This window comes from Oncorhynchus nerka, linkage group LG24 (genome assembly GCF_034236695.1).
Source record: "Oncorhynchus nerka isolate Pitt River linkage group LG24, Oner_Uvic_2.0, whole genome shotgun sequence".
NCBI classification, from domain to species: Eukaryota; Metazoa; Chordata; class Actinopteri; order Salmoniformes; family Salmonidae; genus Oncorhynchus; species Oncorhynchus nerka.
The window spans coordinates 4,503,601-4,527,459 of record NC_088419.1 but is presented as its reverse complement, the minus strand read 5'-3'; positions in this window follow the sequence as shown (position 1 = coordinate 4,527,459).

Genomic DNA, 23,859 nt, shown 5'->3' with positions numbered 1-23,859 from the left:
ACAGCAAAAAAGAAACGTCTTCTCACTGTCTGTCTGTCTGTCTGTCTGTCTGTCTGTCTGTCTGTCTGTCTGTCTGTCTGTCTGTCTGTCTGTCTGTCTGTCTGTCTGTCTGTCTGTCTGTCTGTCTGTCTGTCTGTCTGTCTGTCTGTCTGTTTCTATGTCTGTCTGTCTGTCTGTCTGTCTGTCTGTCTGTCTGTCTGTCTGTCTGTCTGTCTGTCTGTCTGTCTGTCTGTCTGTCTGTCTGTCTGTCTGTCTGTCTGTCTGTCTGTCTGTCTGTTTCTATGTCTGTCTGTCTGTCTGTCTGTCTGTCTGTCTGTCTGTCTGTCTGTCTGTCTGTCTGTCTGTCTGTCTGTCTGTCTGTCTGTCTGTCTGTTTCTATGTCTGTCTGTCTGTCTGTCTGTCTGTCTGCCTAAGTATGGTTCTCAATCAGGGACAACGATAGACAGCTGCCTCTGATTGAGAACCATACCAGGCCAAACACAGAAATACCAAATCATAGAAAAACTAACATAGACAACCCACCCAACTCACGCCCTGACCATACTAAAACAAAGACATAACAAAAGAACTAAGGTCAGAACGTGATAGTTTATAAATGCATTGGGATCCGGCTTTCTCTCTATATTCAGCTAGATTTGGTTATAAACTCAGCAAAAAAGGAAACATCCCTTTTTCAGGACCTTGTCTTTCAAAGATAATTTGTAAAAATCCAAATAACTTCACAGATCTTCATTGTAAAAGGTTTAAACACTGTTTCCCATGCTTGTTCAATGAATCATAAACAATTAATGCACATGCACCCGTGGAACAGTCGTTAAGACACTAACAGTAGGCAATTAAGGTCACAGTTATGAAAACTTAGGACACTAAAAAGGCCTTTCTACTGACTCTGATCTCATCTGCGTGAACGTGCCTTACGCATGCTGCAAGGAGGCATGAGGACTGCAGATGGGGCCAGGGCAATAAATTGCAATGTCCGTACTGTGAGACGCCTAAGACAGAGCTACAGGGAGACAGGACGGACAGCTTATCGTCCTCGCAGTGGCAGACCACGTGTAACAAAACCTGCACAGGATCAGTACATCTGAACATCACACCTGCGGACGGGTACAGGATGGCAACAACAACTGCCCGAGTTACACCAGGAACACACAATCCCTCCATCAGCGCTCAGACTGTCCGCAATAGGCTGAGAGAGGCTGGACTGAGGGCTTGTAGGCCTGTTGTAAGGCAGGTCCTCACCAGACATCACTGGCAACAACTTCGCCTATGGGCACAAACCCACCGTCGCTGGACCAGACAGGACTGGCAAAAAGTGCTCTTCACTGACGAGTCACGGTTTTGTCTCACCAGGGGTGATGGTCGGATTCGCGTTTATCGTCGAAGGAATGAGCGTTACACTGAGGCCTGTACTCTGGAGCGGGATCGATTTGGAGGTGGAGGGTCCGTCATGGTCTGGGGTGGTGTGTCACAGCATCATCGGACTGAGCTTGTTGTCATTGCAGGCAATCTCAACGCTGTGTGTTACAGGGAAGACATCCTCCTCCCTCATGTGGTACCCTTCCTGCAGGCTCATCCTGATATGGCCCTCCAGCATGACAATGCCACCAGCCATACTGCTGATTCTGTGCGTTATTTCCTGCAAGATTGTCAGTGTTCTGCCATGGCCCGGATCTCAGTCCCATTGAGCATGTCAAATCAAATCAAATCAAAATCAAATGTTTATGGTCACATACACATGGTTAGCAGATGTTAATGTGAGTGTAGCGAAATGCTTGTGCTTCTAGTTCTGACAATGCAGTAATAACCAACCAGTAATCTAACCTAACAATTCCACAACTGCTACCTTATAAAGGGATGAAGAATATGTACATAACGATATATGAATGAGTGATGGTACAGAACGGCATAGGCAAGATGCAGTAGATAGTATAGAGTACAGTATATACATATGAGATGAGTAATGTAGGGTATATAAACATACAAGTGGCATAGTTTAAAGTGGCTAGTGATACATGTATTACATAAAGATGTCAAGATGCAGTAGGTGGTATAGAGTACAGTATATACATATGAGATGAGAAATGTAGGGTATGTAAACATTATATTAAGTGGCATTGTTTAAAGTGGCTAGTGATACATTTTTACATCCATTTCCATTATTAAAGTGGCTGGAGTTGAGTCAGTATGTTGGCAGCAGCCACTCAATGTTAGTGATGGCTGTTTAACAGTCTGATGGCCTTGAGATAGAAGCTGTTTTTCAGTCTCTCGGTCCCAGCTTTGATGCACCTGGACTGACCTCGCCTTCTGGATGATAGCGGGGTGAACAGGCAGTGGCTCGGGTGGTTGTTGTCCTTGATGATCTTTATGGCCTTCCTGTAACATCGGGTGGTGTAGGTGTCCTGGGGGTCAGGTAGTTTGCCCCTCGTGATGCGTTGTGCAGACCTCACTACCCTCTGGAGGGCCTTACGGTTGTGGGCGGAGCAGTTGCTGTTTCAGGCGGTGATACAGCCCGACAGGATTCTCTCGATTGTACATCTGTAAAAGTTTGTGAGTGCTTTTGGTGACAAGCCATATTTCTTCAGCCTCCTGAGGTTGAAGAGGCGCTGCTGCACCTTCTTCACCATGCTGTCTGTGTGGGTGGACCAATTTAGTTTGTCCGTGATGTGTACACCGAGGAACTTACTACCCTCTCGTCTGGGACCTGTTGGATCAGAGGGTGAGGGCTAGGGCCATTCCCCCCAAAAATGTCCGAGATCTTGCAGGTGCCTTGGTGGAAGAGTGGGGTAACATCTCACAACAAGAACTAACAAATCTGGTGCAGTTCATGAGGAGGAGATGCACTGCAGTACTTAATGCAGCTGGTGGCCACACCAGATACTGACTGTTACTCTTGATTTTGACCCCCTCTTTGTTCAGGGACACATTATTCCATTTCTGTTAGTCACATGTCTGTGGAACTTGTTTAGTTTATGTCTCAGTTGTTGAATCTTGTTATGTTCATACAAATATTTACACATGTTAAGTTTTCTGAAAATAAAACGCAGTTGACAGTGAGAGGACGTTTTCTTGTTGTTGCTGAGTTTAGTGCACTACTTTTGACTCAGGACCCATAGGTATTTGGTCTATATAAGGAGTAGAGTCATTTTGGACACACTTTGAGATGTGTCTGACACCGGCACTTAACTTTGACGGACAGACAGACAGACAGACAGACAGACAGACAGACAGACAGACAGACAGACAGACAGACAGACAGACAGACATAGAAACAGACAGACAGACAGACAGACAGACAGACAGACAGACAGACAGACAGACAGACAGACAGACAGACAGACAGACAGACAGACATAGAAACAGACAGACAGACAGACAGACAGACAGACAGACAGACAGACAGACAGACAGACAGACAGACAGACAGACAGACAGACAGACAGACAGACAGACATAGAAACAGACAGACAGACAGACAGACAGACAGACAGACAGACAGACAGACAGACAGACAGACAGACAGACAGACAGACAGACAGACATAGAAACAGACAGACAGACAGACAGACAGACAGACAGACAGACAGACAGACAGACAGACAGACAGACAGACAGACAGACAGACATAGAAACAGACAGACAGACAGACAGACAGACAGACAGACAGACAGACAGACAGACAGACAGACAGACAGACAGACATAGAAACAGACAGACAGACAGACAGACAGACAGACAGACAGACAGACAGACAGACAGACATAGAAACAGACAGACATAGAAACAGACAGACAGACAGACAGACAGACAGACAGACAGACAGACAGACAGACAGACAGACAGACAGACAGACAGACTGACAGACAGACAGACATAGAAACAGACAGACAGACAGACAGACAGACAGACAGACAGACAGACAGACAGACAGACAGACAGACAGACAGACAGACATAGAAACAGACAGACAGACAGACAGACAGACAGACAGACAGACAGACAGACAGACAGACAGACAGACAGAGACAGACAGACAGACAGACAGACAGACAGACAGACAGACAGACAGACAGACAGACCGTCACAGGAGAGTGTTTCCCCACAAATACACACAAACGGAGCTTCCGGTATGGCCGCAGCCCCCTCTACCTGTACCCACTACCCAGAATCCTTTTGCTGGTCCAGTTCCTAGACCTGAGCACCTCGTACCACCGCACGGCCTCCTGGGATGGCATTGTGATTGTGCTCAGTGTTTTGTCCGTGGAGTCTCTACAGGCTAGGACAATAACCAGCTCTGACAATACGATTAGAAAACAGCCCAGCTACATATTGAAACAGGCCAGCCTTGTATTGCTGCCTCTCCGCTATTGTGATGCCGTTGCTCGTCAGGGGCTCCTTAGCTACAATTATGGATTTCTGAGTGCCAATTTCATCGAGCCAAAAGGCTGGAGAGGGAGGAGGGCTTGGATGGATTGTAGCGGTGTCCTAGTCAAAGCTACACCTGGCTTCTTCACACATGCACACGCACACACACGCGCGCACACATACGCACGCACGCACGCACACACACACACACACACACACACACACACACACACACACACACACACACACACACACACACACACAGGACCGTCCCCATGCATCACCAGCTCTCCAACCATCACACTCTCCTGTCAACCCTATGGGTTGACTCCCTATGGGATGACTCCCAATGGGTTGACTCCCAGTGGGATTACTCCCTATGGGTTGACTCCCAATGGGTTGACTCCCATTGGGTTGACTCCCCAATGGGTTGACTCCCCAATGGGTTGACACCCCAATGGGTTGACTCCCCAATGGGTTGACTCCCCTATGGGTTGACTCCCAATGGGTTGACTCCCAATGGGTTGACTCCCCAATGGGTTGACTCCCCAATGGGTTGACACCCCAATGGGTTGACTCCCAGTGGGATTACTCCCTATGGGTTGACTCCCAATGGGTTGACTCCCATTGGGTTGACTCCCCAATGGGTTGACTCCCCAATGGATTGACACCCCAATGGGTTGACTCCCCAATGGGTTGACTCCCCTATGGGTTGACTCCCAATGGGTTGACTCCCAATGGGTTGACTCCCCAATGGGTTGACTCCCCAATGGGTTGACACCCCAATGGGTTGACTCCCCAATGGGTTGACTCCCCAATGGGTTGACACCCCAATGGGTTGACTCCCAATGGGTTGACTCCCCAATGGGTTGACTCCCCAATGGGTTGACTCCCCAATGGGTTGACACCCCATTGGGTTTACCCCCATTGGGTTGACTCCCATAGGGTTGACTCCCCAATGGGTTGACTCCCATAGGGTTGACTCCCCAATGGGTTGACTCCCCAATGGGTTGACTCCCATAGGGTTGACTCCCCAATGGGTTGACACCCCAATGGGTTGACTCCCCAATGGGTTGACTCCCATAGGGTTGACTCCCCAATGGGTTGACACCCCAATGGGTTGACTCCCCAATGGGTTGACCCCCAATGGGTTGACTCCCATAGGGTTGACTCCCATTGGGTTGACTCCCATAGGGTTGACTCCCATAGGGTTGACTCCCATTGGGTTGACTCCCATTGGGTTGACTCCCATTGGGTTGACTCCCATAGGGTTGACTCCCATTGGGTTGACTCCCATTGGGTTGACTCCCATAGGGTTGACTCCCATTGGGTTGACTCCCATTGGGTTGACTCCCATAGGGTTGACTCCCATTGGGTTGACTCCCATAGGGTTGACTCCCATTGGGTTGACTCCCATAGGGTTGACTCCCATTGGGTTGACTCCCATAGGGTTGACTCCCATTGGGTTGACTCCCATAGGGTTGACTCCCATAGGGTTGACTCCCATTGGGTTGACTCCCATTGCGTTGACTCCCATAGGGTTGACTCCCATAGGGTTGACTCCCATTGGGTTGACTCCCATAGGGTTAACTCCCATAGGGTTGACTCCCATAGGGTTGACTCCCATAGGGTTGACTCCCATTGGGTTGACTCCCATTGGGTTGACTCCCATTGGGTTGACTCCCATAGGGTTGACTCCCATAGGGTTGACTCCCATTGGGTTGACTCCCATAGGGTTGACTCCCATTGGGTTGACTCCCATTGGGTTGACTCCCATTGGGTTGACTCCCATAGGGTTGACTCCCATTGGGTTGACTCCCATTGGGTTGACTCCCATAGGGTTGACTCCCATTGGGTTGACTCCCATAGGGTTGACTCCCATTGGGTTGACTCCCATAGGGTTGACTCCCATTGGGTTGACTCCCATTGGGTTGACTCCCATAGGGTTGACTCCCATTGGGAGTCAATACAGTATATTTCAGCGGAAAACATTTAAGAATATGATCATCAATATAAAAAAAAAATCCTAGATCAAAAACTCCTGCAAAATGTATTCACTATAATAATGCAGTATAATCACCTCATGTTGTAATCTGGGTTGACTCCCCAATGGGTTGACTCCAAATGGGTTGACTCCAAATGGGTTGACTCCCCGATGGGTTGACACCCCGATGGGTTGACTCCAAATGGGTTGACTCCAAATGGGTTGACTCCCCGATGGGTTGACACCCCGATGGGATGACACCCCAATGGGTTGACTCCCCAATGGGTTGACTCACCAATGGGTTGACTCCCAATGGGATTACTCCCTATGGGTTGACTCCCTATGGGATGACTCCCAATGGGTTGACTCCCAATGGGTTGACTCCCCAGTGGGTTTACTCCCTATGGGTTGACTCCCAATGGGTTGACACCCCATTGGGTTGACTCCCAATGGGTTGACTCCCCAATGGGTTGACTCCAAATGGGTTGACACCCCGATGGGTTGACTCCCGATGGGTTGACTCCCAATGGGTTGACTCCCAATGGGTTGACTCCCCGATGGGTTGACTCCAAATGGGATTACTCCCTATGGGATGACTCCCAGATTTTCTGCTTCTTTCCCTCCTGATACCAGGATTTATCTAACCAGGATTTAAGGGAAACCTGGGAGTTTTTGAAAATTTACCGGAATTGAGCTAGCATAGGACAGAGACTTCAGCAACCACTGTTTAAAGAACCATTTAGCAAAATGACTGACTGACTTGCCCCTCTAAAGTTTAGAGGAGGAAATATCTAGCTTTTTGCAGACATCATCATCATCATCATCATTATTTGGTATTTCTGCCCACCTCACTCCACTTAGATACACCTTGTAAAGATACCCGCTGGTACGGTGACCAGAGAGAGAGAGAGAGAAAATAGAGAGAGAGAGAATAGAGAGAGAGAGAGAGAAAATAGAGAGAGAGAAAATAGAGGGAGAGAGAGGCAAAGGGAGAGAGAGAGACAGATAGAGAGGCAGAGAGGCTGAGAGAGAAGCAGAGAGAGAGGGAGAGAGAGAGAGAGAAAGAGAGAGAGAGAGGCAGAGCAAGAGAGAGAGAGACAGATAGAGCGGCCGAGAGAGAAGCAGAGAGAGAGAGAGAGAGAGGCAGAGCAAGAGAGAGACAGATAGAGAGAAGGAGAGAGAGATAGAGAGAGAGAGAGAGAGAGAGAGAGAGAGAGAGAGAGAGAGAGAGAGAGAGAGAGAGAGAAACAGAAAATAGAGAGAGAGAGAAAATAGAGAGAGAGAGAGGCAAAGGGAGAGAGAGAGACAGATAGAGAGGCAGAGAGGCTGAGAGAGAAGCAGAGAGAGAGGGAGAGAGAGAGAGAAAGAGAGAGAGAGAGGCAGAGCAAGAGAGAGAGAGACAGATAGAGCGGCCGAGAGAGAAGCAGAGAGAGAGAGAGAGAGACAGATAGAGGCAGAGAGAGAAGCAGAGAGAGAGAGAGGGAGAGAGAGAGAGAGAGAGGCAGAGCAAGAGAGAGACAGATAGAGAGAAGGAGATAGAGAGAGAGAGAGAGAGAGAGAAGAGAGAGAGAGAGAGAGAGAGAGAGAGAGAGAGAGAGAGAGAGAGAGAGAGAGATAGAGAGAGAGAGCAGGGGAAAAGAGTATAAATCCTTTAATTGGATGCGTTCTCAGCCAGCGGCTAGCGGTGGCCTGTTGGCTGGTTGGCATGGTGAGTCCTGCACGCTATGACACGGCTAATCTAAGGCCACCGGCTGCTCCCTACAGTACCTCCCAAATGGCACTCGCTCTCTATGGGCCGTGGTCAAAAGTAGTGCACCATACAGGGAATAGGGTGTCATGTGACAGGGGTTAGGGGAGGGGAGGCTCGCAGTCGGAGGTGGTGAGTTAGCGACACCCATAGCCAGCCTTAATTTACCTCACAGTTAACGGGACGGAGGCAGGTGAGGTGGATAAGCCCGTGCCACCTGAGGCGTCGGCATGTGCCAGATGAACAAATCCCTACCTGTCCTCAAGTGCCCGATTGTGACGTTGACAGAGATGAGGAGTAACACATTGCTGTGTCAGGCTCAGGGAGCAATAGACACGGTAGTTTTCTGCTGACTGAAAGCTGTGAAGGCACTTCTCTTTCAGCTGCAGTGTTCGGGATGAGATAAATTACTGGTGAATTATTTGAAAAATCAATAAGGTCCAAATTGGTTAGTGATTGTGGTGGTAACATCTTGCCATGTCTTGTACCCATGACACATGTCAGATGTTTAAAAGGGAAGAGGTTTTTTTTAAACAATTTGCCATTCCCATAAGGGCAGGGTACTTACCTCTTCCTGGTCACATGTCATGCATTTACCAAAACTACAGGCCAGCTCTGTCAGGCTCCGGCTGGACAGATCCTTTCCGATGAGGATTTACATTAGACAGAGACCTAGAATGCTATTTGGCCCTACACAGAGAGTACACAGTGGCAGAATACCTGACCACTGTGACTGGCCCAACACAGAGAGTACACAGCGGCAGAATACCTGACCACTGTGACTGACCCTAAACAGAGAGTACACAGCGGCAGAATACCTGACCACTGTGACTGACCCAAAATTGAGGAAAGCTTTGACTATGTACAGACTCAGTGAGCATAGCCTTGCTATTGAGAAAGGCCGCCGTAGGCAGACATGGCTCTCAAGAGAAGACAGGCTATGTGCAACACTGCCCACAAAATGAGGTGGAAACTGAGCTGCACTTCCTAACCTCCTGCCCAATGTATGACCATATTAGAGAGACATATTTCCCACAGATTACACAGATCCACAAAGAATTCTTAAACAAACCCAATTTTGATGAACTCCCATATCTACTGGGTGAAATACCACAGTGTGCCATCACAGCAGCAAGATTTGTGACCTGTTGCCACGAGAAAAGGGCAACCAGTGAAGAACAAACACCATTGTAAATACAACACATATTTATGCTTATTTATTTTATCTTGTGTCCTTTAACCATTTGTACATTGTTAAAACACTGTATATATATAATAAGACATTTGTAATGTCTTTATTGTTTTGAAACTTCTGTATGTATAATGTTTACTGTTAATTTTTATTGTTTATTTCACTTTATATATTCACTTTATATATTATCTACCTCACTTGCTTTGGCAATGTTAACACATGTTTCCCATGCCAATAAAGCCCTTGAATTGAATTGAATTGAATTGAGAGCAGAGGTGTTATATAAGGCTGAGGTATTACATCAGACAGAGAGAGAGGAGGACAGGTTGGGGCATCGTGACTAAGTGATCAAGTGTACATCCCAAATTGCACCCTATCAGTAGTCCCCTATAGTCCAGTAGTCCACTATAGTCCAGTAGTCCCCTATAGTCCAGTAGTCCACTATAGTCCAGTAGTCCACTATAGTCCAGTAGTCCACTATAGTCCAGTAGTCCACTATAGTCCAGTAGTCCCTTATAGTCCAGTAGTCAACTATAGTCCAGTAGTCCCCTATAGTCCAGTAGTCCACTATAGTCCAGTAGTCCCCTATAGTCCAGTAGTCCCCTATAGTCCAGTAGTCCAATTTAGTCCAGTAGTCCCCTATAGTCCAGTAGTCCACTATAGTCCAGTAGTCCCCTATAGTCCAGTAGTCCACTATAGTCCAGTAGTCCCCTATAGTCCAGTAGTCCACTATAGTCCAGTAGTCCCCTATAGTCCAGTAGTCCCCTATAGTCCAGTAGTCCACTATAGTCCAGTAGTCCCCTATAGCCCAGTAGTCCACTATAGTCCAGTAGTCCACTATAGTCCAGTAGTCCCCTCCATAGTCCAGTAGTCCACTATAGTCCAGTAGTCCCCTATAGTCCAGTAGTCCACTCCAGTAGTCCAGTAGTCCCCTATAGTCCAGTAGTCCACTATAGTCCAGTAGTCCCCTATAGTCCAGTAGTCCCCTATAGTCCAGTAGTCCCCTATAGTCCAGTAGTCCACTATAGTCCAGTAGTCCACTATAGTCCAGTAGTCCCCTATAGTCCAGTAGTCCCCTATAGTCCAGTAGTCCACTATAGTCCAGTAGTCCACTATAGTCCAGTAGTCCCCTATAGTCCAGTAGTCCACTATAGTCCAGTAGTCCCCTATAGTCCAGTAGTCCCCTATAGTCCAGTAGTCCACTATAGTCCAGTAGTCCCCTATAGTCCAGTAGTCCCCTATAGTCCAGTAGTCCACTATAGTCCAGTAGTCCACTGTAGTCCAGTAGTCCACTATAGTCCAGTAGTCCACTATAGTCCAGTAGTCCACTTTAGTCCAGTAGTCCCCTATAGGCCAGTAGTCCCTATAGTCCAGTAGTCCCCTATAGTCCAGTAGTCCACTATAGTCCAGTAGTCCCCTCCATAGTCCAGTAGTCCCCTATAGTCCAGTAGTCCACTATAGTCCAGTAGTCCACTATAGTCCAGTAGTCCCCTATAGTCCAGTAGTCCACTATAGTCCAGTAGTCCCGTATAGTCCAGTAGTCCCCTATAGTCCAGTAGTGCACTATATCCAGTAGTCCAGTAGTCCCACTATAGTCCAGTAGTCCCCTATAGTCCAGTAGTCCCCATAGTCACAGTAGTAGTCCCCTATAGTCCAGTAGTCCCCTATAGTCCAGTAGTCAACTATAGTCCAGTAGTCCCCTATAGTCCAGTAGTCCACTATAGTCCAGTAGTCCCTATAGTCCAGTAGTCCCCTATAGTCCATAGTCCAGTAGTCCCCTTTAGTCCAGTAGTCCCCTATAGTCCAGTAGTCCACTATAGTCCAGTAGTCCCCTATAGTCCAGTAGTCCACTATAGTCCAGTAGTCCCCTATAGTCCAGTAGTCCACTATAGTCCAGTAGTCCCCTATAGTCCAGTAGTCCCCTATAGTCCAGTAGTCCACTATAGTCCAGTAGTCCCCTATAGTCCAGTAGTCCACTATAGTCCAGTAGTCCACTATAGTCCAGTAGTCCCCTATAGTCCAGTAGTCCACTATAGTCCAGTAGTCCACTATAGTCCAGTAGTCCCCTATAGTCCAGTAGTCCACTATAGTCCAGTAGTCCCCTATAGTCCAGTAGTCCACTATAGTCCAGTAGTCCCCTATAGTCCAGTAGTCCCCTATAGTCCAGTAGTCCCCTATAGTCCAGTAGTCCACTATAGTCCAGTAGTCCACTATAGTCCATAGTCCAGTAGTCCAGTAGTCCCTATAGTCCAGTAGTCCCCTATAGTCCAGTAGTCCACTATAGTCCAGTCCAGTCCACTATAGTCCAGTAGTCCCCTATAGTCCAGTAGTCCACTATAGTCCAGTAGTCCTATAGTCCAGTAGTCCAGTAGTCCCCTATAGTCCAGTAGTCCACTATAGTCCAGTAGTCCCCTATAGTCCAGTAGTCCCCTATAGTCCAGTAGTCCACTATAGTCCAGTAGTCCACTGTAGTCCAGTAGTCCAGTACTATAGTCCAGTAGTCCACTATAGTCCAGTAGTCCACAGTAGTTTAGTCCAGTAGTCCCCTATAGGCCAGTAGTCCCCTATAGTCCAGTAGTCCCCTATAGTCCAGTAGTCCACTATAGTCCAGTAGTCCCCTATAGTCCAGTAGTCCACTATAGTCCAGTAGTCCCCTATAGTCCAGTAGTCCCCTATAGTCCAGTAGTCCACTATAGTCCAGTAGTCCACTATAGTCCAGTAGTCCCCTATAGTCCAGTAGTCCACTATAGTCCAGTAGTCCCGTATAGTCCAGTAGTCCCCTATAGGCCATAGTCCAGTAGTCCACTATAGTCCAGTAGTCCAGTAGTCCCCTAGTAGTCCAGTAGTCCCCTATAGTCCAGTAGTCCCCTATAGTCCAGTAGTCCCCTATAGTCCAGTAGTCCCCTATAGTCCAGTAGTCCCTATAGTCCAGTAGTCCACTATAGTCCAGTAGTCCCCCCAGTAGTCACTATAGTCCAGTAGTCCACTATAGTCCAGTAGTCCCCTATAGTCCAGTAGTCCCCTATAGTCCAGTAGTCCACTATAGTCCAGTAGTCCACTATAGTCCAGTAGTCCCCTATAGTCCAGTAGTCCCCTATAGTCCAGTAGTCCACTATAGTCCAGTAGTCCACTATAGTCCAGTAGTCCCCTATAGTCCAGTAGTCCCCTATAGTCCAGTAGTCCACTATAGTCCAGTAGTCCACTATAGTCCAGTAGTCCCCTATAGTCCAGTAGTCCACTATAGTCCAGTAGTCCACTATAGTCCAGTAGTCCACTATAGTCCAGTAGTCCCCTATAGTCCAGTAGTCCACTATAGAGGTTCAGCTTGGGTCATCCTGAAAGAGAATAAATCCTCTCAGAGGCCAGAACACTGACAAATTGACATTTCTCAACTGTTCATCAAACCACACAAAACCTTTTGTTAATTATTTATCAGAGAAAATCATTAAGAACATCTGAACACAGTTTTGAACCCCTGCCAAGGCGGTTGAGTGAGAGGGGTGCAGGATGTGGGACGGTGGGGTTTGGGTGGAAAACGTATTGAAGTGGTGAGAGAGAAGAGGCATGCATGGAATAAAAATGCAGAATGCCTGCTGGACCTGCCAGTACCATGTCTCTGGGTTCGCTGACGTTTTCTAGGCTCAAAGCCTTCAGGGGCAACTAGCCTCCCACCAGCCTCTCCTGTCTCCTTACCCCCCCCCCCCTCCCCCCTCAGGTCCCAGTCCAGTCATGTTCCTACAGCTATGTCCTCTTACTCTGGCCGTCTCCTGCTAACAGTCTGGTTATTTATTAACTTAAACCTTTCCCACTCTGGCCTGGCTTTCAACTTTCAAAGCCTTTCAGGCCTGCTCTCAAGATCCACACCAAAAAAACCCTGAGAGATGTCAGAGTGTGTGTCATATCAAATCAAATGTTATTAGTCAAATGCGCCGAAACAGTTGTAGACCTTACAGTGAAATACTTACTTATGAGCCCCTATCCAAAAATGCAGTTTAAAAAAATACAGACAAGAATAAGAAATAGAAGTAACAAGTAATTAAAGAGCAGCGAGACTATATAGAAGATAGATATAAGATATAGAGGCTATATACAGGGTATTACGGTACAGAGTCAATGTGGAGACTATATACAGGGTATTACGGTACAGAGTCAATGTGGAGGCTATATACAGGGTATTACGGTACAGAGTCAATGTGGAGGCTATATACAGGGTATTACGGTACAGAGTCAATGTGGAGACTATATACAGGGTATTACGGTACAGAGTCAATGTGGAGGCTATATACAGGGTATTACGGTACAGAGTCAATGTGGAGGCTATATACAGGGTATTACGGTACAGAGTCAATGTGGAGGCTATATACAGGGTATTACGGTACAGAGTCAATGTGGAGGCTATATACAGGGGGTACCAGTACAGAGTCAATGTGGAGGCTATATACAGGGGGTACCAGTACAGAGTCAATGTGGAGGCTATATACAGGGGGTACCGGTACAGAGTCAATGTGGAGACAATATACAGGGTATTACGGTACAGAGTCAATGTGGAGGCTATATACAGGGTATTACGGTACAGAGTCAATGTGGAGGTTATATACAGGGTATTACGGTACAGAGTCAATGTGGAGGCTATATACAGGGTATTACGGTACAGAGTCAATGTGGAGGCTATATACAGGGGGTACCAGTACAGAGTCAATGTGGAGGCTATATACAGGGGGTACCGGTACAGAGTCAATGTGGAGGCTATATACAGGGTATTACGGTACAGAGTCAATGTGGAGGCTATATACAGGGTATTACGGTACAGAGTCAATGTGGAGGTTATATACAGGGTATTACGGTACAGAGTCAATGTGGAGGCTATATACAGGGTATTACGGTACAGAGTCAATGTGGAGGCTATATACAGGGGGTACCAGTACAGAGTCAATGTGGAGGCTATATACAGGGGGTACCAGTACAGAGTCAATGTGGAGGCTATATACAGGGGGTACCGGTACAGAGTCAATGTGGAGGCTATATACAGGGTATTATGGTACAGAGTCAATGTGGAGGCTATATACAGGGTATTACGGTACAGAGTCAATGTGGAGGCTATATACAGGGGGTACCAGTACAGAGTCAATGTGGAGGCTATATACAGGGGGTACCAGTACAGAGTCAATGTGGAGGCTATATACAGGGGGTACCGGTACAGAGTCAATGTGGAGGCTATATACAGGGTATTACGGTACAGAGTCAATGTGGAGGCTATATACAGGGTATTACGGTACAGAGTCAATGTGGACGTTATATACAGGGTATTACGGTACAGAGTCAATGTGGAGGCTATATACAGGGTATTACGGTACAGAGTCAATGTGGAGGCTATATACAGGGGGTACCAGTACAGAGTCAATGTGGAGGCTATATACAGGGGGTACCGGTACAGAGTCAATGTGGAGGCTATATACAGGGTATTACGGTACAGAGTCAATGTGGAGGCTATATACAGGGTATTACGGTACAGAGTCAATGTGGAGGTTATATACAGGGTATTACGGTACAGAGTCAATGTGGAGGCTATATACAGGGTATTACGGTACAGAGTCAATGTGGAGGCTATATACAGGGGGTACCAGTACAGAGTCAATGTGGAGGCTATATACAGGGGGTACCAGTACAGAGTCAATGTGGAGGCTATATACAGGGGGTACCGGTACAGAGTCAATGTGGAGGCTATATACAGGGTATTACGGTACAGAGTCAATGTGGAGGCTATATACAGGGTATTACGGTACAGAGTCAATGTGGAGGCTATATACAGGGTATTACGGTACAGAGTCAATGTGGAGGCTATATACAGGGTATTACGGTACAGAGTCAATGTGGAGGCTATATACAGGGTATTACGGTACAGAGTCAATGTGGAGGCTATATACAGGGTATTACGGTACAGAGTCAATGTGGAGGCTATATACAGGGTATTACGGTACAGAGTCAATGTGGAGGCTATATACAGGGTATTACGGTGCAGAGTCAATGTGGAGGCTATATACAGGGGGTACCGGTACAGAGTCAATGTAGAGGCTATATACAGGGGGTACCGGTACAGAGTCAATGTGGAGGCTATATACAGGGGGTACCGGTACAGAGTCAATGTGGAGGCTATATACAGGGGGTACCGGTACAGAGTCAATGTGGAGGCTATATACAGGGTGTTACGGTACAGAGTCAATGTGGAGGCTATATACAGGGGGTACCGGTACAGAGTCAATGTGGAGGCTATATACAGGGGGTACCGGTACAGAGTCAATGTGGAGGCTATATACAGGGGGTACCGGTACAGAGTCAATGTGGAGGCTATATACAGGGTATTACGGTACAGAGTCAATGTGGAGGCTATATACAGGGGGTACTGGTACAGAGTCAATGTGGAGGCTATATACAGGGGGGGTACTGGTACAGAGTCAATGTGGATGCTATATACAGGGGGTACCGGTACAGAGTCAATGTGGAGGCTATATACAGGGGGTACCGGTACAGAGTCAATGTGGAGGCTATATACAGGGTATTACAGTACAGAGTCAATGTGGAGGCTATATACAGGGGGTACCGGTACAGAGTCAATGTGGAGGCTATATACAGGGGGTACCGGTACAGAGTCAATGTGGAGGCTATATACAGGGGGTACCAGTACAGAGTCAATGTGGAGGCTATATACAGGGGGTACCGGTACAGAGTCAATGTGGAGGCTATATACAGGGTATTACGGTACAGAGTCAATGTGGAGGCTATATACAGGGTATTACGGTACAGAGTCAATGTGGAGGCTATATACAGGGTATTACGGTACAGAGTCAATGTGGAGGCTATATACAGGGTATTACGGTACAGAGTCAATGTGGAGGCTATATACAGGGGTAGAGGCCAGTACAGAGTCAATGTGGAGGCTATATACAGGGGGTACCAGTACAGAGTCAATGTGGAGGCTATATACAGGGGGTACCGGTACAGAGTCAATGTGGAGGCTATATACAGGGTATTATGGTACAGAGTCAATGTGGAGGCTATATACAGGGTATTACGGTACAGAGTCAATGTGGAGGCTATATACAGGGGGTACCAGTACAGAGTCAATGTGGAGGCTATATACAGGGGGTACCTGGTACAGAGTCAATGTGGAGGCTATATACAGGGGGTACCGGTACAGAGTCAATGTGGAGGCTATATACAGGGTATTACGGTACAGAGTCAATGTGGAGGCTATATACAGGGTATTACGGTACAGAGTCAATGTGGAGGCTATATACAGGGTATTACGGTACAGAGTCAATGTGGAGGCTATATACAGGGTATTACCGGTACAGAGTCAATGTGGAGGCTATATACAGGGGGTACCGGTACAGAGTCAATGTGGAGGCTATATACAGGGGTACCGGTACAGAGTCAATGTGGAGGCTATATACAGGGTATTACGGTACAGAGTCAATGTGGAGGCTATATACAGGGTATTACGGTACAGAGTCAATGTGGAGGCTATATACAGGGTATTACGGTACAGAGTCAATGTGGAGGCTATATACAGGGTATTACGGTACAGAGTCAATGTGGAGGCTATATACAGGGGGTACCAGTACAGAGTCAATGTGGAGGCTATATACAGGGGGTACCAGTACAGAGTCAATGTGGAGGCTATATACAGGGGGTACCGGTACAGAGTCAATGTGGAGGCTATATACAGGGGTACGGTACAGAGTCAATGTGGAGGCTATATACAGGGTACGGTACAGAGTCAATGTGGAGGCTATATACAGAGTCATGTGGAGGTATTACGGTACAGAGTCAATGTGGAGGCTATATACAGGGTATTACGGTACAGAGTCAATGTGGAGGCTATATACAGGGTATTACGGTACAGAGTCAATGTGGAGGCTATATACAGGGTATTACGGTACAGAGTCAATGTGGAGGCTATATACAGGGTATTACGGTACAGAGTCAATGTGGAGGCTATATACAGGGTATTACGGTACAGAGTCAATGTGGAGGCTATATACAGGGGGTACCAATGTGGGTACAGAGTCAATGTGGAGGCTATATACAGGGGGTACCGGTACAGAGTCAATGTGGAGGCTATATACAGGGGGTACCGGTACAGAGTCAATGTGGAGGCTATATACAGGGGGTACCGGTACAGAGTCAATGTGGAGGCTATATACAGGGTGTTACGGTACAGAGTCAATGTGGAGGCTATATACAGGGGGTACCGGTACAGAGTCAATGTGGAGGCTATATACAGGGGGTACCGGTACAGAGTCAATGTGGAGGCTATATACAGGGGGTACCGGTACAGAGTCAATGTGGAGGCTATATACAGGGTATTACGGTACAGAGTCAATGTGGAGGCTATATACAGGGGGTACTGGTACAGAGTCAATGTGGAGGCTATATACAGGGGGTACTGGTACAGAGTCAATGTGGAGGCTATATACAGGGGTACCGGTACAGAGTCAATGTGGAGGCTATATACAGGGGGTACCGGTACAGAGTCAATGTGGAGGCTATATACAGGGTATTACAGTACAGAGTCAATGTGGAGGCTATATACAGGGGGTACCGGTACAGAGTCAATGTGGAGGCTATATACAGGGGGTACCGGTACAGAGTCAATGTGGAGGCTATATACAGGGGGTACCAGTACAGAGTCAATGTGGAGGCTATATACAGGGGGTACCGGTACAGAGTCAATGTGGAGGCTATATACAGGGTATTACGGTACAGAGTCAATGTGGAGGCTATATACAGGGTATTACGGTACAGAGTCAATGTGGAGGCTATATACAGGGTATTACGGTACAGAGTCAATGTGGAGGCTATATACAGGGTATTACGGTACAGAGTCAATGTGGAGGCTATATACAGGGTATTACGGTGCAGAGTCAATGTGGAGGCTATATACAGGGGGTACCGGTACAGAGTCAATGTAGAGGCTATATACAGGGGGTACCGGTACAGAGTCAATGTGGAGGCTATATAAAGGGGGTACCGGTACAGAGTCAATGTGGAGGCTATATACAGGGGGTACCGGTACAGAGTCAATGTGGAGGCTATATACAGGGGGTACCGGTACAGAGTCAATGTGGAGGCTATATACAGGGTGTTACGGTACAGAGTCAATGTGGAGGCTATATACAGGGGGTACCGGTACAGAGTCAATGTGGAGGCTATATACAGGGGGGGTACTGGTACAGAGTCAATGTGGATGCTATATACAGGGGGTACCGGTACAGAGTCAATGTGGAGGCTATATACAGGGGGTACCGGTACAGAGTCAATGTGGAGGCTATATACAGGGTATTACAGTACAGAGTCAATGTGGAGGCTATATACAGGGGGTACCGGTACAGAGTCAATGTGGAGGCTATATACAGGGGGTACCGGTACAGAGTCAATGTGGATGCTATATACAGAGTCAATGTGGGGTACGTACAGTGTCAATGTGGAGGCTATATACAGGGGTACCGGTACAGAGTCAATGTGGAGGCTATATACAGGGTGTTACGGTACAGAGTCAATGTGGAGGCTATATACAGGGTGTTACGGTACAGAGTCAATGTGGAGGCTATATACAGTTACGGTACAGAGTCAATGTGGAGGCTATATACAGTTACGGTACAGAGTCAATGTGGAGGCTATATACAGGGGGGGTACTGGTACAGAGTCAATGTGGTGGCTATATACAGGGGGTACCAGTACAGAGTCAATGTGGATGCTATATACAGGGGGTACCAGTACAGAGTCAATGTGGAGGCTATATACAGGGGGTACCGGTACAGAGTCAATGTGGAGGCTATATACAGGGGGTACCGGTACAGAGTCAATGTGGAGGCTATATACAGGGGGTACCGGTACAGAGTCAATGTGGAGGCTATATACAGGGGGTATTACGGTACAGAGTCAATGTGGAGGCTATATACAGGGGGTACCGGTACAGAGTCAATGTGGAGGCTATATACAGGGGGTACCGGTACAGAGTCAATGTGGATGCTATATACAGGGGGTACCGGTACAGTGTCAATGTGGAGGCTATATACAGGGGGTACCGGTACAGAGTCAATGTGGAGGCTATATACAGGGTGTTACGGTACAGAGTCAATGTGGAGGCTATATACAGGGTGTTACGGTACAGAGTCAATGTGGAGGCTATATACAGTTACGGTACAGAGTCAATGTGGAGGCTATATACAGTTACGGTACAGAGGCAATGTGGAGGCTATATACAGGGGGGGTACTGGTACAGAGTCAATGTGGAGGCTATATACAGGGGGTACCAGTACAGAGTCAATGTGGATGCTATATACAGGGGGTACCAGTACAGAGTCAATGTGGAGGCTATATACAGGGGGTACCAGTACAGAGTCAATGTGGAGGCTATATACAGGGGGTACCGGTACAGAGTCAATGTGGAGGCTATATACAGGGGGTACTGGTACAGAGTCAATGTGGAGGCTATATACAGGGTGTTACGGTACAGAGTCAATGTGGAGGCTATATACAGGGGGTACCGGTACAGAGTCAATGTGGAGGCTATATACAGGGTGTTACGGTACAGAGTCAATGTGGAGGCTATATACAGGGGGTACCGGTACAGAGTCAATGTGGAGACTATATACAGGGGGTACCGGTACAGAGTCAATGTGGAGGCTATATACAGGGTGTTACGGTACAGAGTCAATGTGGAGGCTATATACAGGGGGTACCGGTACAGAGTCAATGTGGAGGCTATATACAGGGGGTACTGGTACAGAGTCAATGTGGAGGCTATATACAGGGGGTACTGGTACAGAGTCAATGTGGAGGCTATATTCAGGGGGTACCGGTACAGAGTCAATGTGGAGGCTATATACAGGGGGTACCGGTACAGAGTCAATGTGGAGGCTATATACAGGGTGTTACGGTACAGAGTCAATGTGGAGGCTATATACAGGGGGTACTGGTACAGAGTCAATGTGGAGGCTATATACAGGGTGTTACGGTACAGAGTCAATGTGGAGGCTATATACAGGGGGTACTGGTACAGAGTCAATGTGGAGGCTATATACAGGGGGTACTGGTACAGAGTCAATGTGGAGGCTATATACAGGGGGTACTGGTACAGAGTCAATGTGGAGGCTATATACAGGGGGTACCAGTACAGAGTCAATGTGGAGGCTATATACAGGGGGTACCAGTACAGAGTCAATGTGGAGGCTATATACAGGGGGTACCGGTACAGAGTCAATGTGGAGGCTATATACAGGGTGTTACGGTACAGAGTCAATGTGGAGGCTATATACAGGGGGTACTGGTACAGAGTCAATGTGGAGGCTATATACAGGGGGTACCGGTACAGAGTCAATGTGGAGGCTATATACAGGGTGTTACGGTACAGAGTCAATGTGGAGGCTATATACAGGGGGTACTGGTACAGAGTCAATGTGGAGGCTATATACAGGGGGTACCGGTACAGAGTCAATGTGGAGGTTATATACAGGGGGTACCTGTACAGAGTCAATGTGGAGGTTATATACAGGGTGTTACGGTACAGAGTCAATGTGGAGGTTATATACAGGGGGGGTACTGGTACAGAGTCAATGTGGAGGTTATATACAGGGGGTACCTGTACAGAGTCAATGTGGAGGTTATATACAGGGTGTTACGGTACAGAGTCAATGTGGAGGTTATATACAGGGGGTACTGGTACAGAGTCAATGTGGAGGCTATATACAGGGGGTACTGGTACAGAGTCAATGTGGAGGCTATATACAGGGGGGTACGGGTACAGAGTCAATGTGGAGGCTATATACAGGGGGTACCGGTACAGAGTCAATGTGGATGCTATATACAGGGGGTACCGGTACAGAGTCAATGTGGATGCTATATACAGGGGTACAGGGGTACAGAGTCAATGTGGATGCTATATACAGGGGGTACTGGTACAGAGTCAATGTGGATGCTATATACAGGGGTACCGGTACAGAGTCAATGTGGAGGCTATATACAGGGGGGGTACTGGTACAGAGTCAATGTGGAGGTTATATACAGGGGGTACCTGTACAGAGTCAATGTGGAGGTTATATACAGGGGGTACCGGTACAGAGTCAATGTGGATGCTATATACAGGGGGTACCGGTACAGAGTCAATGTGGAGGCTATATACAGGGGGGGTACTGGTACAGAGTCAATGTGGAGGTTATATACAGGGGGTACCTGTACAGAGTCAATGTGGAGGTTATATACAGGGTGTGGACGGTACAGAGTCAATGTGGAGGTTATATACAGGGGGTCTGGTACAGAGTCAATGTTGAGGCTATATACAGGGGGTACAGAGTCAATGTGGAGGTTATATACAGGGGGTCTGGTACAGAGTCAATGTGGAGGCTATATACAGGGGGTACTGGTACAGAGTCAATGTGGAGGTTATATACAGGGGTACTGGTACAGAGTCAATGTGGAGGCTATATACAGGGGGTACCGGTACAGAGTCAATGTGGAGGTTATATACAGGGGGTCTGGTACAGAGTCAATGTGGAGGCTATATACAGGGGGTACTGGTACAGAGTCAATTTGGAGGTTATATACAAGGGGTACTGGTACAGAGTCAATGTGGATGCTATATACAGGGTGTTACGGTACAGAGTCAATGTGGAGGTTATATAGTCAATGGGGTACTGGTATAGAGTCAATGTGGAGGCTATATACAGGGTGTTACGGTACAGAGTCAATGTGGAGGATATATACAGGGGGTACCGGTACAGAGTCAATATGGAGGCTATATACAGGGGGTACCGGTACAGAGTCAATGTGGAGGCTATATACAGGGGGTACCGGTACAGAGTCAATGTGGATGCTATATACAGGGGGTACCGGTACAGAGTCAATGTGGATGCTATATACAGGGGGGGTACTGGTACAGAGTCAATGTGGAGGTTATATACAGGGGGTACCTGTACAGAGTCAATGTGGAGGTTATATACAGGGTGTTACGGTACAGAGTCAATGTGGAGGTTATATACAGGGGGGTCTGGTACAGAGTCAATGTTGAGGCTATATACAGGGGGTACAGAGTCAACGTGGAGGTTATATACAGGGGGGTCTGGTACAGAGTCAATGTGGAGGCTATATACAGGGGGTACTGGTACAGAGTCAATGTGGAGGTTATATACAAGGGGTACTGGTATAGAGTCAATGTGGAGGCTATATACAGGGGGTACCGGTACAGAGTCAATGTGGAGGTTATATACAGGGGGGTCTGGTACAGAGTCAATGTGGAGGCTATATACAGGGGGTACTGGTACAGAGTCAATTTGGAGGTTATATACAAGGGGTACTGGTATAGAGTCAATGTGGAGGCTATATACAGGGTGTTACGGTACAGAGTCAATGTGGAGGTTATATACAAGGGGTACTGGTATAGAGTCAATGTGGAGGCTATATACAGGGTGTTACGGTACAGAGTCAATGTGGAGGATATATACAGGGGGTACCGGTACAGAGTCAATATGGAGGCTATATACAGGGGGTACCGGTACAGAGTCAATGTGGAGGCTATATACAGGGGGTACCGGTACAGAGTCAATGTGGATGCTATATACAGGGGGTACCGGTACAGAGTCAATGTGGATGCTATATACAGGGGGTACCGGTACAGAGTCAATGTGGATGCTATATACAGGGGGTACCGGTACAGAGTCAATGTGCGGGGGCACCGGTTAGTTGAGGTAATATGTACATCTAGAGTTATTAAAGTGACTATGTATAGATGATAACAACAGAGAGTAGCAACGGTGTAAAAGAGGGGGCAATGCAAATAGTCTGGGTAGCCATTTCATTAGATGTTCAGGAGTCTTATGGCTTGGGAGTAGAAGGTGTTTAGAAGCCTCTTGGACCTAGACTTGGCACTTCGGTACTGCTTGCCGTGCAGTAACAGAAAGAACAGTCTATGACTTGGGTGGCTGGTGTCTTTGACAATTTTTAGGGCCTTCCTCTGACACCGCCTGGTATAGAGGTCCTGGATGGAGGTTTTGTTTTCCAAGCTCATCCCAAGCCACCCTCTTCTAGGGTTACTTCCGGTCACAACTTGCAGGCTTGTTTACGTGTTTACGCCAACCTTACTTTGCTACCTGACAACTTTACGGTTTTTACTTTTTAATTACCATTTATATTTTTTGTTTTTCCCTCACTCAACTTTTTTTCCCTCAACTTTTTCCCTCCGTACGCTTTATCTTGACGTGGTTCGCCAGGACCTCCAACAGCCATGACTACAACAGCCGAAGCTAAGTAGTAACATTAACATGATGCCTTCTAATTGCAGTCGCTGTACTCATAATATACATGAGAACGATCGCCTTACGGCGAGGATAGCTGTGCTACAAGCCCAGCTTCAGACGCAATCGTTAGGCAAGGGTAACTTCAGTGTAGGAAAGGATGAAACAGTGTCTGTGCCACCAGTAAGTACAGATAGTAACGTTAGTATAAATCCCCTCGCACGGTCCCCGCAGCCAGACAACTTTCTCATAGTTTCTGGAGGGAAATGCTGTAGGAATG